This window comes from Sus scrofa, chromosome 15 (assembly GCF_054392235.1).
Source record: "Sus scrofa isolate SSC_HxYL_T2T_F1_AM1 chromosome 15, Sscrofa_HxYL_maternal_Yorkshire_Landrace_v2.0, whole genome shotgun sequence".
Classification (NCBI taxonomy): domain Eukaryota; kingdom Metazoa; phylum Chordata; class Mammalia; order Artiodactyla; family Suidae; genus Sus; species Sus scrofa.
In genome coordinates, this window is record NC_139397.1 from 71,530,906 (window position 1) to 71,549,199 (window position 18,294).

The window sequence follows — 18,294 nt, forward strand, 5'->3', positions numbered from 1 at the left end:
CTCAGGCTCTGGAGGTCAGTTCCAGGGAGGGACTAGGGTTGGCTGTATGGAGACAGCCAGAGGGACTAGAAAGTGGTGCACCAAGGGCTGGGGAGCCAAGCACCATAGCTAAAAGAACCTGGGAGGTAGTCTGGGCCCGCAAAAGAAGCAAGGCACCATTGTTGGGGAGGGTAAGTGGAGGAGGGGCAGACTGCCATAGCAGTATCTTTCTCTGCACAGACACAGACTCATAGGGCAGGGCTACGGGCAGCAAGGTGCCTCTTGAGCAGGCTGTGAGCAACGTGCCCCTCTTGCACGGGCTACAGATGGTGGTTCCTCCTGCATGGGCTGAGTTTGATGGGGCGCCTCTTGCATGGTCTACAGGCAGCAGAGGAAAACTCAGTCATCTTAGACTCCAGAAGTGGGCATGGCCTGCCACTACTAGGGGTCTGTGAAGAGGCACTACATATGGCCCAAGTCACCTCTGAGTTGGCACAGAGGAGGGCACTGCAACTGAGCACCACCTGTTATTGCTCTAACTCCCCTGGGAATGCACACACCCAGCTGCTGCCACTACCAAATGCTCCAGGCACTGCCTACACCTGCCTGTGGGGCACTGCCACTTCCCAGGGCCCTGCACCCAGGAGCTGCCTGTGCCATCTTCCCTTGCCACTGTCAAGGGCTCAGCAACCAGGCACTGACTACTAGCCCTGCTCATTACCTCTATCTCCCTGGGAGCATGCACAGGAGCCTAATAATAAATAGTAAGCCTTCACAGAATACCCAGGGGTGCTTTTGCATATAAATAGCCATCCAAGACTACAGTAGTTATTTTCCCTAAACTCACCTAATAAGAAAAATGTAAGCAAAATGAAGATGCTCAGGAACCATTCCCAGTTAAAAGAGCAGGAAAATTCATCTCAGGAGCAAACAATCAAACAGACCTCTGCAGTCTAACATACACTGAGTTCAAAAAGGAGATGGTGAAAATACTGAAGGAATTAAGAGAGTATATCAACAGTTATGCAGATTACTTTAGAAAGGAACTAGAAAATATAAGGAGGAGCCAAGAAAATTTAGAAAATTCATTTCCAGGAGTTCCTGTCATGGCTCATGGTTAATGAATCCGACTAGGAACCATGAGGTTGCAGGTTTGATCCCTGGCCTTGCTCAGTGGGTTAAGGATCCAGCATTGCCGTGAGCTATGGTGTAGGCTGCAGACATGGCTTAGATCCCGTATTGCTGTGGCTCTGGCGTAGGCCAGTGGCTACAGCACCAATTAGACCCCTAGCCTGGGAACCTCCATATGCCATGGGTGTGGCCCTAGAAAAGGCAAAAAGACAAAAAAAATTCATTTGCAGAGATACAAGCTGAGTTGAAGGCACTGAAGAGCAGATGAATAATGCAGAGGAACGAATTAGTGACTTGGAAGATAGAAAAATGGAAATCATCCAATGAGGACAGCAGACAGAAAACCAAATGAAAAAACATGAAAGCAATATAAAAGATCTATGGGATAATGTAAAGCAGGCCAATCTATGCATAATAGGGATTCCAGATGGAGAAGAAAAAGAAAAGGGGGTTGAAAATATATTTGAAGAAATTAAGGCTAAAACAGATATAAGAACCCAAATAGACCCACACCAAGACAAATTATAATAAAAATGGCAAAAAATAAAGATAAAAAGAGGATTCTAAGGGTAGCAAGAGAAAAAGAGTTAATTATAAAGGAACCCCCATAAGACTATCAGCTGACTTCTCTACAGGAACACTACAGGCGAGAAGTGAGAGTCAAGATATATTCAAAGCTCTAAAAGGGAAAAATCTGTAACCTAGAATACTCTACCCAGCAAGAATGTCATTTAAAAGAGGAAAAATAAAAAATTTCTCTACCAAAAACCAGAAAGAGTACAGCAGTTCTAAATCCATTGAAAAGAAATACTGAAAGGGAGTTCCCACTGTGGCTTAGTGGTAACAACCCAACTAGCATCCATGAAGATGCATGTTCAGTCCTTTGCTGTGAGCTGTGGTGTAGGTCGCAGACCTGGCTCAGATCTGGCATTGCTATGGCTGTGGTGTAGGTTGGCAGCTACAGCTCCAATTCAACCCCTAGCCTAGGAATTTCCACATGCCCATGAGTACAGCCCTAAAAATACAATAAATAGGTAAATAGATAAATAAATAAAAGAAATACTGAAAGGGCTCCTCTAAATAAAAAAGAAGTAAGAAGAAATAGGATGGAGAAAATCACAGTTGGAAAGTAATCAATTAGATAAGCCAGTATACAAATCTAAAAGGGAAAAAAAAAACCCTATTGTAACAGTGATGATAAACCAAGGAACAGCAAAAGGATAAACATGAAGATGTTTTAAAAGAACATCAAAATCATAAAATGGGGAAGGAAAGTAAGAAAATCTAGATACTTTTTTTTAGAATGTGTTGGGCCTATATGACTATCAGGCTAAAACAAGCAGATATAGGAAGGGAATGACATACTTGAAAAACAGGGCAACCACAAATCAAAATCAAACAATATCTTCGCAGAAACTAAAAAGACAAGGACACAAGCATAAAATAAAAGGAAATTATCTAACAAAAAAAAAGAGAAAGGAATAAAGGAGCATAGAATCAACGGGAAAACAAGGTTTAAAATGGCAATAAATGCATATTTATCAAAAATTACCTTAAATGTCAATGGACTGAATGATCCAATAAAGACATAAATTGTCAGACTGGATGGAAAAACAAGAGCCTACAATATGTTGCCTACAAGAGACTCACCTTAGGGCAAAGGACACATAAATTGACACAAAGTGAGGGGATAGAAAAAAATATTTCATGCAAATGGAAAAGACAGAAAAGCAGGAATTGCAATGTTCATATCAGACAAAACAGACTTTAAAATGAAGGCCATAAAAAAGACAAAGAAAGACACTGTTTAATGATAAAAGGATCAATTCAAGAAGAGGATATTATACTCATCAATATACATGCCCCTAATATAGGAGCACCCAAGTACATACAACAACTACTAGCAGACATAAAAAGAGAAATTGATGATAATACAGTAATAGTAGGAGACTTTAACACCCCACTCACATCAATGGGCAGAGCCTCTAGACATTAAATCAATAAGACAACAGAAATCCTAAATATCACAATAGGAAAGTTAGACTTACTTGCTACAACCAGACATTACAACCAGAAAATCAGAATACACACTATTTTCAAGTGCACACGGAAACTTCTCAAGGATTAAACACATACTGGGGCACAAAACTAACCTCAATAAATGTAAGAGTATAGAAATTATTTCAGTTATCTTCTCTGACCACAATGGCATGAAATTAGAAACGAACCCCAGGAAAATAAATGAGAAAAAACTGACTACCTGGAGACTAAACAACATCCTACTGAAAAACCAATGGCTCAGGAGTTCCCGTCGTGGTTCCGCGGAAATGAATCCAACTAGGAACCATGAGGTTGCGAATTTGATCCCCGGCCTCGCTCAGTGGTTTAAAGATCCAGCGTTGCTGTGGCTGTGGTGTAGGCCAGCAGCTATAGCTCTGATTCGACCCCTAGCCTGGGAACCTCTATATGCCACGGGTGCAGCCCTAAAAAAATTTAATATTTAATTTAATTTAATTTAAATAAAAAATAAATGGCTCAATGAGAAAATAAAGAAGGAAATTTTAAAATACCTTGAGACATATAATAATGAAAACAACCATTCAAAATCTATGCGATGTCACAAAAGCAAGACATTACAACCAGAAAATCAAAATACACATTATTTTCAAGTGCACATGGAAACTTCTTAGAGGGGAGTTCATAGCAATACAAGCCTTCCTCAGAAAGGAACAAAAATTTCAAATCAACAACTTAACCTACCACCTAAAGGAATTTAAAAAAGAACAAACAAAACCTAAAGTCAGCAGAAGAAAGGAAATCATAAAGATCAAAGAGGAAATTGATAAAATAGAGATTTAAAAAACAGTTGAAGAAATCAATCAAACCAAGAGCTGGTTCTTTGAAAAGGTAAACAAAATTGACAAACCTCTGGCTAGACTCACCAAGAAGAGGAGAGAAAAAAACCAAATTAAACAAAATAAGGAATAAAAAGTAGCAATCATAACAGATACTGCAGAAATACAAAAAACCCTAAGAGAATACTATGAACAATTGTATGCCAACAAATTTGACAACCTAGAAGAAATGGACAACTTTCTAGAAACTTACAGCCTGCCAAAACTGAATGAAGAAGAAATAGAAGAAATAGATTAACTGAACAGACCAATCACTAGAAATGAAATTGAATATGTCATAAAAACACTCCCAGAACCAGATGGCTTCACAGGTGAATTCTGCCAAACATACAAAGAGGAACTTATACCCACCCTCCTTAAACTTTTGCAAAAGGTTGAAGAAGAAGAAACACTCCCAAAGGCATTCTATGATGCCACCATCACCCTAATACCAAAACGAGACAAAGCTACCATGAAAAAAAGAAAACTATAGGCCAATATCTCTGATGAATATAGATGCAAAAATTCTCAACGAAATTTTAGCCAACCAAATCCAACAACATATAAAAAAGATCATACACTACAACCAAGTGGGACTCATCTGAAGTTCACAAGGATGGAACAACAAAGACAAATCAATCAACGTCATACACCACATTAACAAAAGAAAAGTCAAAAACCACAGGATCATCTCAATAGATATTGAAAAAGCTTTTGACAAAATCCAACATCCATTCATGACTTTAAAAAAAAAAAATACCTCTTACCGAACTGGGGTATAGAGAGAACATACCTTAACCTAATAAAAGCCATTTATGACAAGCCCACAGCCAATATAATACTCAATGGAGAAAAGCCAAAAGCCTACCCGCCAAAATCTGGAGCAAGACAAGGATGCTCCCTCTCACCACTTTTATTCAACATAGTATTGGAAGTCCTAGTCACAGCAATCAGACAAACAAAAGAAATAAAAGGTATCCAAATTGGAAGAGAAGAGGTAAAATTGTCACTGTATGCAGATGACATGATAAACGATATATAGAAAACCCTAAGGACTCAACCCAAAACTACCGGAACTGATCAACAAATTCAGCAAAGTAGCAGGATATAAGATTAACATTCATCAACAGCAAAAAAGCCAACAACCCAATGGAAAAACGGGCAAAAGACCTGAATAGACCGTTCTCCAAGAAAGATATACAGATGGCCAACAAGCACATGAAAAAATGCTCAACATCCCTGTTTATTACAGAAATGCAAATCAGAACTACCATGAGATACCACCTCACACCAGTAAGAATGGCCATCATTAGTAAGTCCACAAATAACAAATGCTGGAGGGGTTGTGGAGAAAAGGGAACCCTTCTGCACTGCTGGTAGGAATATAAGCTGGTACAGCCACTATGGAGAACAGTATGGAGATACCTTAGAAATCTATACATAGAACTACCATATGACCCAGCAGTCCTACTCTTGATCATATGCCCACACAAAACTTTCCTTAAAAAAGACACATGCACCCACATGTTCACTGAAGCACTATTCATGATAGCCAAGACATGGAAACAACCCAAATGTCCATCAACAGACGATTGGATTAGGAAGATGTGGAATATATACACAATGGAATACTACTCAGCCATAAAAAAGAACAAAATAATGCCATTTGCAGCAACATGGATGGAACTAGCGACTCTCACACTGAGTGAAGTAAGTCAGCAAGAGAAAGACAAATACCATATGATATCACTTATAACTGGAATCTAATACACAGCATAAATGAACATTTCCACAGAAAAGAAAATCATGGACATGGAGAATAGACTTGTGGCTGCCCAGGGGGGCAGGCAGGGAATGGGAGGAATCAGGAGCTTGGGGTTAATGGATGCAAACTATTGCTCTTGGAATGGATTTACAATGAGATCCTGCTGTGTAGCATTGAGAACTATGTCTGGATACTTACACTGCAGCACAACCATGGGAGGAAAAAGTATGTATACATGTATGTGTAACTGGGTCACCATGCTGTACAGTGAAAAAAAAAAAAAGATTAACAATCAGAAATCAGTCTCATTTCTGTATACTAACAATGAAATATTAGAAAAGGAATACAAAAATATAATACCTTTTAAAACTGCACCCCAAAAATCAAATACCTAGAAATAAATCTGACCAAGGAGCTGAAAGACTTATATGCTGAGAACTATAAAACATTAATCAAGGAAATTAAAGAGGAGTCAAAGAAATTGAAAAATATTCCATGCTCCTGGGTTGGAAAAATTAATATTGTAAAAATGGCCATACTACCCAAAGCAATCTACAGATTCAATGCAATCCCTATCAAATTACCCATGACATTTTTCACAGAACTAGAACAGAATATCCAAAAATTTATATGGAACCACAAAAGACCCAAAATTGCCAAAGCAATTCTGAGGATCAAAAACCAAGCAGGAAGGATAACTCTCCCAGACTTTAGGCAATATTACAGAACCACAGTCATCAAGACAGTGTGGTACTGGTACCAAAACAGACATACAGACCAATGGAACAGAATAGAGAACCCAGAGATAAACCCAGACACCTATGGTCAATTGATCTTCAACAAAGGAGGCAAGAATATAAAATGGGGAAAAGACAGTCTCTTCAGTAAGTGGTGCTGGGAAAATGGATAGCTGCATGTAAACCAATGAAACTAGATCACACCCTCACACCATGCACAAAAATAAACTCAAAATGGCTTAAAGACTTAAACATAAGACAAGACATCATCAAACTCCTAGAAGAAAACATACGCAAAACATCCTTGACGTCAACCACACAAGTGTTTTCTTAGGTCAGTCTTCCAAAGCAATAGAAATAACAACAAAAATAAACCAGTGGGACTTGAAAGCTTTTGCACAGAAAAGGAAATGATAAAAAAAAAAAAAGACCGCTTATGGAATGGGAGAAAATAGTTTCAAATGCTGCAACTGATAAGGGCTTAATCTCCAAAATATACAAACAACAACTCATACAACTCAACAGAAAAAAAAAAAATGAAAAACTGGCAGAAGACCTTAATAGACATTTCTCCAAAGAAGACACATGGATCACCAATAGGCACATGAAAGAATGCTCAACATCAACAATTATCAGAGAAATGCAAATCAAAACTGCAGTGAGGTACAACCTCACACTGGTCAGAAGGACCATCATTAGTAAGTCTACAAATAACAAATACTGGAGAGGGTGTAGAGAAAAGCATACCCTCCTACACTGTTGGTGGGAATATAAACTGGTACAACCACTATGGAAATCAGTATGGAGGTACCTCAGAAAACTAAATATAGAATTACCATATAATCCAGCAGTTCCACTCTTAGGCACATATCCAGACAAAACTTTCATTGAAAAAGACGCATGTACTCCTCTGTTCACTGCAGGCACTACTCACAATAGCCAAGACATGGAAACAACCTAAATGTCCAACCACAGATGAATGGATTAAGATGTGGTATATGTACACATGGAATACTACTCACCCACAAAGAGAACAAAATAAAGCTATTTGCAGCAACATGGGTGGAACTAAAGACTCTCATACTAAGTGAAATAAGTCAGAAAGAGAAAGACAAATACCATATAATATCACTTATGTCTGGAATCCAATATGTGGCATAAATGAACCTATCTACAGAAAAGAAACAGACGCATGGACATGGAGAACAGACTTTTGGTTACCAAGGGGCAGGGGGTAAGAGTGGGATGGACTGGAAGTTTGGAATTAGTAGATACAAACTCTTGCATTTGGAGTGGATAAGCAATGAGATCCTGCTGTATAGCACAGGAAACTATCCAATCACTTGTAATATAACATGATAGAGGATAATGTGACAAAAAGAATGCATAGATACGTATAACAGTAACTTTGCTGTACAGAAGAAATTGACAGAACATTGTAAATCAACCATAATAATAAAAACTTAAATATTTCTATCTTGAATACAAGTCCATTATCAGATATATTATTTACATACACACACACACACACACACACACACACACACACACACACACATTTTTGCTTTTTAGGGCCACACCTGTGTCATATGGATATTCCCAGGCTAGGGGTCAAATCAGAGCCGCAGCTGCCAGACTATGCCACAGCCACAGCAATGGTAGATCCGAGCTGTGTCTGCGCCCCACACCACAGCTCACAGCAACAGTGGATCCTCAACCCACTGAGCAAGGCCAGGATCAAACATGCATCCTCATAGATGCTAGTTGGGTTCATTACCACTGTGCCACAACAGGAATTCCATCATCATTTCATTTTGAAGCACAAAAGGTTTTAAATTTTGATAAAGTCCAGTTACACATACACACACACACACATGTATTTATTTATTTATTTTGATGAAGTCCAGTTTATATATATATATATATGTATTTTTTTTATTTTATTTTATTTTATTTTATTTTTTTTGCTGCTTGTGTTTTGGTGTCATGTAAATCCAAGTTCATGAAGATTTATACCTATGTTTTTTCTAAGAGTTTTATAGCGTTAGCTTTTACATTTAGGTCTCTGATATATTTTGAGATCCTCTGCATGTGACTATCCAGTTGTCCCAGCACCCTTTGTTGAAAAGACTATTTTCTTCCCCTTTGAATGGTCTTGGTCCCTGCTGTCAAAAGTTGATCATAGATGTATGCATTTATTTCTAGACTGTCAGTTGTCTTCCACTGATCTATCTCTATCTTGGTACTAGTACCGCACTGTCTTATTTACCATTTCTTTGTAGTAAGTTTTGAAATTAGAAAGTTGTGTCTTCCTACTTTCCCCTTCTTCTTCAGGAATGTGTCAGCTATTCTGAGTCTCTTGCAATTCCATATGATTTTTAGAACCAGGTTGTCAATTTTCACAAAGATATCAGTTGGGATTCTGATGAGGATCATTCTGAATCTGTGAGTGAGTTTGGGGAGCACTACTTTCTTAACATTGTTGAGCTTTCTGATCCATGAACATAGGATATTTTTCCTATTTATTTAGATCTTACCCTTTCATTTCTTACAATATTTTTCCCTTTCAAAATACAAGTTTGGGAGTTCCCGTCATGGCGCAGTGGTTAACGAATCTGACTAGGAACCATGAGGTTGCGGGTTCGATCCCTGGCCTTGTTCAGTGGGTTAAGGATCCGGCGTTGCCTTGAGCTGTGGTGTAGGTTGCAGACGCGGTTTGGATCCCACGTTGCTGTGGCTCTAGTGTAAGCCAGGGCTACAGCTCCAATTGGACCCCTAGCCTGGGAATCTCCATATGCCACGGGAGTGGCCCTAGAAAAGGTAAAAAGACAAAAAAAAAATAAAAATACAAGTTTGTACTTCCTTAGAAAATTTCATTCCTAACTATTTTATACACTTCGATACTTTGTCAATGAAACCATCTTCTTAATTTCATTTTCAGACTGGTCATTGAAAGTGCACAGAAATACAACTGACTTTTGTATATTGCTTTTGTATCATATAACCCTGCTGAACTTATTTACTAGTTCTACTTTTGTAATGGATTCCTTGGGATTTTCTGCGTACAAGATCATGTTATCTATAAGTGGAGGTAATATTACTTCTTCCTTTCCCATCTGGATGTCTTTTGGATTTTTTTCTTGCCTAACTGCTATGGGATTAGAGCATCCACTATAGTACAGTTGAATAAAAATGGCAAGAAAAATTTTGAGTGTAAGACCAGCTCAGCTTGGGAGTTCCCGTCGTGGCACAGTGGTTAACGAATCCGACTAGGAACTATGAGGTTGCGGGTTCAGTCCCTGGCCTTGCTCAGTAGGTTAAGGATCTGGCGTTGCTGTAAGCTGTGGTGTAGGTTGTAGACGCGGCTCGGATCCTGCATTGCTGTGGCTCTGGCATAGGCTGGCGGCTACAGCTCCGATGGGACCCCTAGCCTGGGAACCTCCGTATGCACGGGAGCAGCCCTAGAAAAGGCAAAAAAGACAAAAAAAAAAGAGAGAGAGAGAGAGAGAGACCAGCTCAGCTTTGCCTTCAATATGTAACCAAAGGATAACCCCCACCCACACAAAAAAAGGGAAGAATGGACATCTTTGCTTTTTTCCTGATCTTAGTGGGGAAGCACCCCATCTTCACCATTAAGTGTGATGTGGGTTTTTCATAGATACCCTTTATTGAATAGAGAAAGTTCTTATTGTTCCTAGTTTGTCAAGTTTTTCTTAATCATGAGAGAGTGTTGGATTCTGTCCAGTAATTTTCCTGTCTATTGAGATAATCATACAACTTTTGTTCTTTATTTTGCTAATATATAGTATATTAATTGATTTTCTGATATCAAACCACCCTTGCATTTCTGAGATAAACTTCACCTGGTCAAGATGTATAATTCTCTTTATATTTACAGTTCTTAACTCTTAGAAACTTTAACTTTTTTTTTTTTTTTTTTGGCTTTTTGCCATTTCTTGGGCTGCACCTGCAGCATACGGAGGTTCCCATGCTAGGGGTCCAATCGGAGCCACAGCTGCCAGCCTACACCACAGCCACAGCAACACCAGATCCAGGCTGCATCTACGACCTACACCACAGCTCACAGCAATGCTTGATCCTTAATCCACTGAGCGAGGCCAGGGATTGAACCCACAACTTCATGGTTCCTAGTTGGATTCGTTTCTGCTGTGCCACAATGGGAACTCCAGAAATCTTAACTTCTTTAGATGGACAAATTTATGAATACATTTTTTTTGTCTTTTTTTTTTTTTTTTTTTTTTTTTTTTTTTTAGGGCCACATCTGCGGCACATGGAAGCTCCCAGGCTAGGAGTTGAATTGGAGCTGTAGCTGCCAGCCTACGCCACAGCCACAGCAACACCAGATCTGAGCCGAGTATGCTACGTACAGCTCATGGCAATGCTAGATCCTTAACCTACTGAGCAAGGCCAGGGATCGAACCCACATCTTCATGGATACCGGTTGCATTTATTAACCACTGGGCCACGATGGAAATTCCATGAATACGTTTCATAATTTCTAGAAACATATACTTTTTCTTATACTTTATAATCTTTCTATAAAGCAGAAAACATGTTTACTAATAGACCAGGTATCTTTAGTTTCTCTGTAATAAGAACCTGAAAATAGGTAAATCTATGGTTAGTAATTAATATTTCATTATTTCATCTTATTTGGAAATGATCTAGATAGTCAATGAAGTTCTGTCATTTAACTTAACAAACCTCTGAAGTTTCAAGTTACCAAAAAGAATTTGGAAGCTATTTTTAAGTATACATATCATAAAATATATTAATTACTAAAAGATATCTTTAAATTATTCCACTTGCATCTTCATTTGCTCCTGAGAATTATGTTTCAAATTCACAAAAACTTCATGAGACAGTAGACAAAATCAGCTATCATTGTGAGGTATATATTTTTGTTGCAGACATATTTCACAACAGATAACCTGAATTTGACTAGCAAACCTAGGTAGAATAAAAGTTGTTTATCTGCATTATAGTCAATGGTGATAACTCTTAAAAACTCTGTTTTAATTAGACCAATGAACTTAAAATAGCTTTAATACTGAATATTTTCTCAGATCACATGAACCTGAAAGCATTTTGGTTAGTTTCTATTATATTTCTGAGAGTTTTTAAAATACCCAACTCTTAATTTATATAACACTTGTTTATTTTTAAGGCAATTGAGTAGAGCTCTTTAACAAATTAATTTCAGTAATACAATGCAGAGGTAGGTAATACCATACATCAACCACACATATATATATAGACACCCAGAAACATACAGATACAAATAGAGACCTCATAGTTTCATTTTAAAATTTCAGCCACAAGACAGGTATGATGATATAAAATTTACTCAGGTATGATGATGTAAAATTTACTATCTATAAAAGAACAGTTAGAATAAGTTTATCTGTTCAGATACCTAAAGCTTCTTCTGCTAATATTTGCAGAGAAAACATGTGATTTTGCATTTATCTAAATTCAGAAGAAAAATCACTTGTAAAAAAATCCAACTATAATGGAAAATATAAAAATCATTTTAAAAATAAATAAATTCAAATGACCTTTTCCTTTTCATTCTCCTTCTGCTAAGAATTACCTCTCTGAAATTTGTGCTTTAAAGAAGTGGCCTAGGAGTTCCAGTGTGGCTCAGTGGGTTAAGAACCCAGAATTGTCTCTGTGAGGACCTGGGTTCGATCTCTGGCCTCACCCAGTTGGTTAAGGATAGAGTGTTGCTGCAAGCTGCAGTGTAGGTCACAGATGTGGCTCAGATTTGGTGTTGCCATGGCTGTGCCGTAGGCCTCAGCTGCAAGTCCAGTTCCAGCCGTGGACCAGGAAATTCCATATGCTGTAAGTGCAGCAGTAAAAAGAAAAAAAAAAATGGCCTAGATAAGAGTTAACATTTACAGCTCAAAGGCACAGGAAAAGAATGAAAATTCCTCTAAGGACTTTGATTTCTTACGGCCAATATTTACAAGCTTTTTGAGATGAACAGGGGTGGTTTGGGGATTGATTAACAAGTTTTGGTGGTTTCTACAACCACCTCTGCTCCAGAAAAACTAGAGTTGTAAAATACAAGGACAACTGTTTTTAATTTCACAAAGAATTGTATTGCTTTTTTAATGATATCAAAGGACTGTCAGACCCATCCACCTATGTTGGAATGCTTTTCTTTCTCCTTTGGTGCTGTTAGCTAAGGCAAGAAAGCCTGAAGAGCATTCCTATCAGGCTCTGATATCAGCTTCCAATTTGGCCAAATTTCTGATCACAGAGTTATCAGATCCTTTCAGATATCTTGTTGGATTTCAAAAAGTAAATATTTCTGGGAGTATTGAATAACCCCTTGGATTTAGCATGTGTTTGTTTTTTTTGTTTGTTTTTTTTTTTTTTGTTTTGTTTTTTTGTTTTGTCTTTTTGGTATTTCTAGGGCCGCTTCTGTGGCATATGGAGGTTCCCAGGCTAGGGGTCTAATCAGACCTGTAGCCGCCAGCCTACACCACAGCCACAGCCACGCGGGATCTGAGCCTCATCTGCGGCCTACATCACAGCTCACAGCAACGCCAAATCCTTAACCCACTGAGCAAGGCCAGGGATGGAACCCGCAACCTCATGGTTCCTAATCAGATTCATTAACCACTGAGCCATGATGGAACTCCTAGGGTGTGTTCTCAAAGAGGATGCAGAAAACATCCTTTCAAGATCTTAGAACCACTCCCAAAGATAGCCAAAAGAAAGACTTAGATAATTGCAAACAAGAAGGTACCAGTTGTCCCTGGGAAAGAAAAGGATAAAAAAAATCAGTGGGTCTGGATTTGCACAGGAGGGGACATTAAATTTTACTTTCCTCTCTTGACTGGGCACTACAGACAAGGATTACTAGGGTATGCACTGAAATAAAAAGAGGACAGAGGGAAGCAATAGAAATTACATCATTCTTACTCTTTGTCTTGTTTTGTTTTTAGGTACCTCTTGTGTTTTTAATTTTTCATTAGCATTTTGCAGCCAATATTTTAATGAAGGTATTTTGGAATTTTGAAGCCTTTTGGAGGCTTCCACAAACCAATTAAAATAGGTTATCCCATTCTGTTTGTTTGATACGGGAACCCTTACTTTCAAGTGTCCTTCTCAAATGATCTTATCTAGTTGGATTGCTCTTCATAATGGCCATTGTAATTCTAGGTTGTCTTTATATTTTGCCATTGTTTAAGTTATTTGCAACTTCTAGGACTACAGCACTTAGACATAAAATTAAACAGGTGTGTCAGAAGATGGAGAGCTGAACTCCTTGGATATAAAGGGTCCTGTTTCTTTTAGTTAGGCTTTCAGGTTTCTCAGAGCCAAACTAATACCTAAGAGGGATGTGCCATGGGTTTGGGAATTGAGGAGTGCTATATCGTGCACCTCACTGCATGGAAATTTTCCTGAGGCCGGCAGGTAACATCATGTCAATCTGATCAATTCCATGACTAACTTATCCTACCATGAGTCTCCTTGAAGTAGCAAATGTTCCAAAAGCCTTGACCATGCCCACCAATTATAGCAGTTTTCTGACTTCCAAGATCCCTGTTAGCAATAGCCTTTACTAGACTGGGTCTGACCTTGGACCCAGTCCAATCCCAGACTGGGATTGTACTAGCAGACATCAAAGGGAGACAGCAGACTGATTCCAAACAAATGGGGAACTACAGCTGCCACCAGCAGTTCCTGACATTGATTCTTGGGAAGGATTCCAAACCAATGGGAAACTTAGCCTAAACTGCTAACAGTTCCCAACGTGGAACCTGGGCACAGAGCTAAGGTCTAGGGTTTCCAGTCGAATTGGGAATTACAGTCCAAACTACCAGTAGTTTCTGGTGTGGGATCTGGGGGTTGGGGAAAGGACTGAACCAGAAGACTCCCAAAAAAGTGGGATGCATGCGGAACTGCATCTGCCACCAGCATTCCAAACATGGAATCTGGGAAATTGGGGACAAAATCAAGGGCTGGGGTTTCCAAAAAAAAAAAAAAAAATGGGGAACTGACTAGAAAGCAAATTAAATTGGGAGCTCAATGCAAAGAGAGCAGAATTCAGAACTGAAAGGAACTCACTCACAGCCTTGAAAATAGTGAGAAAAGCAGTGAATTCAAAAAGGGGTTCATGGGTACAATGCCTGTGTTTCTACACTTGATCTTGGCCAAAAGGTTGAGAAACTATATGCCTGTGTTTCTCATTGTCCCAGAATGCTGTCAAAAGTTTAACCCTGGTCCCACTGATGCCACCAAATCTGTTAGGAAACAAAAGTCAACAGAATTAATTTGAAGATCTAATTGCCTTTATTCAGTAATTCATGAACTGGGCAGCACCCCATGTAGCATGCAAAAAAGCCCATCCAAAATGGAAGATTTTATAGGGCATAAAGAGGGTGGGACAAGGAAGTTAAAAGAGTGGATGATTTCAGGCAAGGTCAACTTCCCTTAAGGGAAGGCAGGGGATCTTAGGCAGATTACCTCACTAATGAGTACTAGGAAACTCCAGACTGAATAGTTTTAAATGCCACTCCTGGAAGAGACAGAAACTGCAGTTAGGTTAGTTATTAACTCCTGGTGGGCTTAGCACAAATGTTTCCATTTGGGGTTTGCTGTTTCTTTTTAACAATTGTTATCATACTTTCCTTTACATCTTTAATCATGGTTTCTTTTAGTTCTATGACCATGTTAATTTATAATGGCTATCTTGCATTCTTTTTCTAATAAATCTCACATGTGTTCACTCACAGGCAGTTTTTGTTGCCTGCTTTTTCCCCACTGTATAAGTCATACTTTCCTGTTTCTTTGCATATTTCCTACCTTTTGGTTGGAAAGTGGATTTTTTAGATAAATTATAGCAACTCCAAATACTTTCCCCTCCCTGGGTTTGTTACTGTTTTTCCTTATTAGTTTAGCAATGAACTAAACTAATTTAGTTTAGTGACTGGGTGACTTGTTTTGTGAAGTCTGTTTTCTCTCCACAGTGTTATGGCTCTGATGTTGCCTGCCCAAGGTGACAAGTAGTAAGAGAAAAAAAAAAACAGCATTTGAACCCAGATCTCTCTGGCTTTCAGCTCCTCTCCATCCAAAATTGTAGTAGCAACTGAAGTACAAGTTTAGTTAGGAGAGCCAGGACAGAAGTGGACTTCAAGGCTTAGACTAGTTTTAATCCTATCCTCTATCTGTTTCTACACATACAGTGGTACTGCAGCTACTCTTTTGGTACCGTTGAGTAAACCTCAAGAAACACCGATCCTTCTATGCTGATGAAGACATACCACTGGTCATTCAAATATAAATAGAAGAGTTCTCATTGTGGTGCAGTGGAAATGAATCCAACTAGGAACTGTAAGGTTTCAGGTTCGATCCCTGGCCTTGCTCAGTGGGTTACCGTGAGCTGTGGTATAGGTTGCAGATGCGGATCAGATCTGGCATTGCTGTGGCTGTGGTGTAGGCTTGCAGCTATAACTCAGATTTGACCCCTAGCCTGGGAACTTCCATATATGCCTCAGGTGCAGCCCTTAAAAAAAAAAAAAAAAAAAGTTTTATGGGGAAAGAATCTTCCCATGGGGGGCAGGGAGCAGCTAAATCTCTGCACCAACTTTTGTCCCCTGAGATACCCTGAACTTCAGGTAGTAAGCATTAATTTCAGCTGCCATCACCACTGTGGTCTTAAGAAATATAATTCCTTTTGTATACCAGAACTTAACGAAGACACTCTATTCTTCACTGCAGTACAGCTGATATAGGCTAGCTGGTTCAAATAAGATTCTACTGAAGACTTAAAAGAGAAATGGACTCAGAAAAAGCCTGGTGCATGGCTCTTTGGTTGACACAGGCCATATCTGTCCAGGCTGCTGCCTCCTAGAGGTACTCTCCACCTGGGATCACTCATCACCTTCTCAGAGTCCTGACCCCAGAGAGCAAGAGTGCTCCCTTCTGCCTACCTGGCCTCCTGCTCAGTTCCAGGACCCCATTCATTCCTCCACAGGCACTCCCTGCGCACCTAGCCTGTGGAAGATGCTCTGAGGACCCAGTGGTGGTAGAGTCACTGACCCTCACAGTACATGGTCTAAAGGAGGCACACAACAGATAAACAAGCCACTGAAAAATGGTTTTAAGTTCCAGGAAGAAAGTCTCACTGAGGAGGTAACATTTACTGAGATCTCAGGTTTGAGGAGCCAATACCCTGAAAAAGCAAAGATTACATTCCACGTAAAAGGAGCAGTAAGTGCAAAGGACCTGATGCAGGAAGAAACAGCAAGACAGCCTTTGGGGCTGGCTTGCAGAGAACAGGGAGAGCTATGACAGGAGGTGGAGAATGGGGCAGGGGGCTGGGCAACACACAGGGTCTTGCAGGTCTTGCTAATTGTGAGATAAGCTTCTGAAGGGTTTGAATCTGAAGCAGGACACAGTGGTGTATATTTAATTTTGAGTTTCCTCTCTGGCTGCTCTGTGGAACAACTTTGGCTGCTCTGTGCAACAACTTAAGAGACTGAAACTGTCTTCCAAACACAGTATGGTGGTAGTAGCGGTAAAGTAAAAGAAAGAAGTGGACATCTCTGACACTTATTTTGGAGGGAGAACCCACAGACTTGCTCTGGATTGGGACAGAGTCTCCTGACCTGTGACTCATCCCCCAGGGACAGCTCTCCACCCACAAGGGCTAGTAAGTTCACGGGCCTCAAGAGGATGACCAGGCAGAAACACAGATGGGGACTCTCGCAGAAAGCCTGGACTCAAGAGCAAGGAGGAGTCGGGGAAGAGCTGTTCTTCCCAAGAACAGCAAAGAATGGAAGCATGGATGGGAAGAGTGCATGCTAGGTAAGGAATGTTCAGGAAGGTTCCCCAGAGGAGTAAGCTGGGGGGGGGCGGGGCGCTTCAAGGTGCAGCTTTGGCTGAGTCACCCTGCAGTGCCCAGCTTCCAACACACTGGTATTGCCTTGTGCCTTTACAGAGCTTTGTACTTAAACGCTGGCATGCCACTGTCCCAGCCCCCTGAGTTGTTAGGGCAGGTATTGTAAGAGGAGATAACACCTGGTCTGTAAGGAGAGGAGATAGCTATGAAAAGGCAGGGTCCCTTATGACACAGAGCTAGGGAGCACACATGGCTTAGGGAAGGAGATGGGCTACAGGGAATTGACCCCAAATGGAGGGAAGAGAAGAGAATGACTTTTCCAGCATTCACCCTACACCAGCTGGTGTGCTGGAGCCTGGCAAGGACCTCTCATTTCATCCTCACCCTCGTTATTCTGCTACTTGACAATCAGCTCCCTAGGGCTTGAAGGAGTGATGATGTGGGGGTGGGGATCAGCAGCCTGACTCAGCCCTTGTCAGTCCATATTGGGACTTCCTCTCACACTTCCCAGATTTTGTAATTCTTGATTAACCTCGCCTGTTTGTAACTGTGGAGGTACCTCACCCTTCCTCTAGGCGCACTCCAAGAATCTACAGAAAGCTCACAGGTGTCTGAAAGGGTCGAAAGAAACAGCAATTCCCTTCTCTAATCCTTAACTCCCCCCCCCCAAAAAAAACAGACAAACAAAACAAAAAACAAAAAAAAAAACCCTATAGATTCCCTGGCTATATGTCATGTGCTTTGTGGCTCCCATTTTTAATTGTGCCTATCACTGGACTTTCACAGACACTCTAAAATCATTTGGCCCGGACCGTGGCTCTACTTTGACGGCCTCTTAATCACTGCAGAGGACTGCTGGCATACTCCCGCTGGCCGGCTCTCTGGAGGGTGCCGGGTGTTCCCCGCACA

The 18,294-nt window shown here is 40.1% G+C and overlaps 1 protein-coding gene across 3 annotated transcripts in view; it reads left to right on the forward strand.

Annotated features, from left to right (window-relative positions):
• ARHGEF4 (Rho guanine nucleotide exchange factor 4) overlaps positions 1 to 18,294 on the forward strand; it is a 259,221-nt gene that overhangs the window by 159,749 nt on the left and 81,178 nt on the right. Inside the window, exon 5 of one of the 3 annotated variants that reach the window (XR_014829987.1) lies at positions 1,271 to 1,469. The exons of the other annotated variants lie outside the window; for them this stretch is intronic. The gene's annotated coding sequence lies outside the window, so the exon portion shown is untranslated. Of the gene's footprint in view, positions 1 to 1,270; positions 1,470 to 18,294 lie in introns of those variants that run through there. 3 annotated transcript variants of the gene reach the window in all.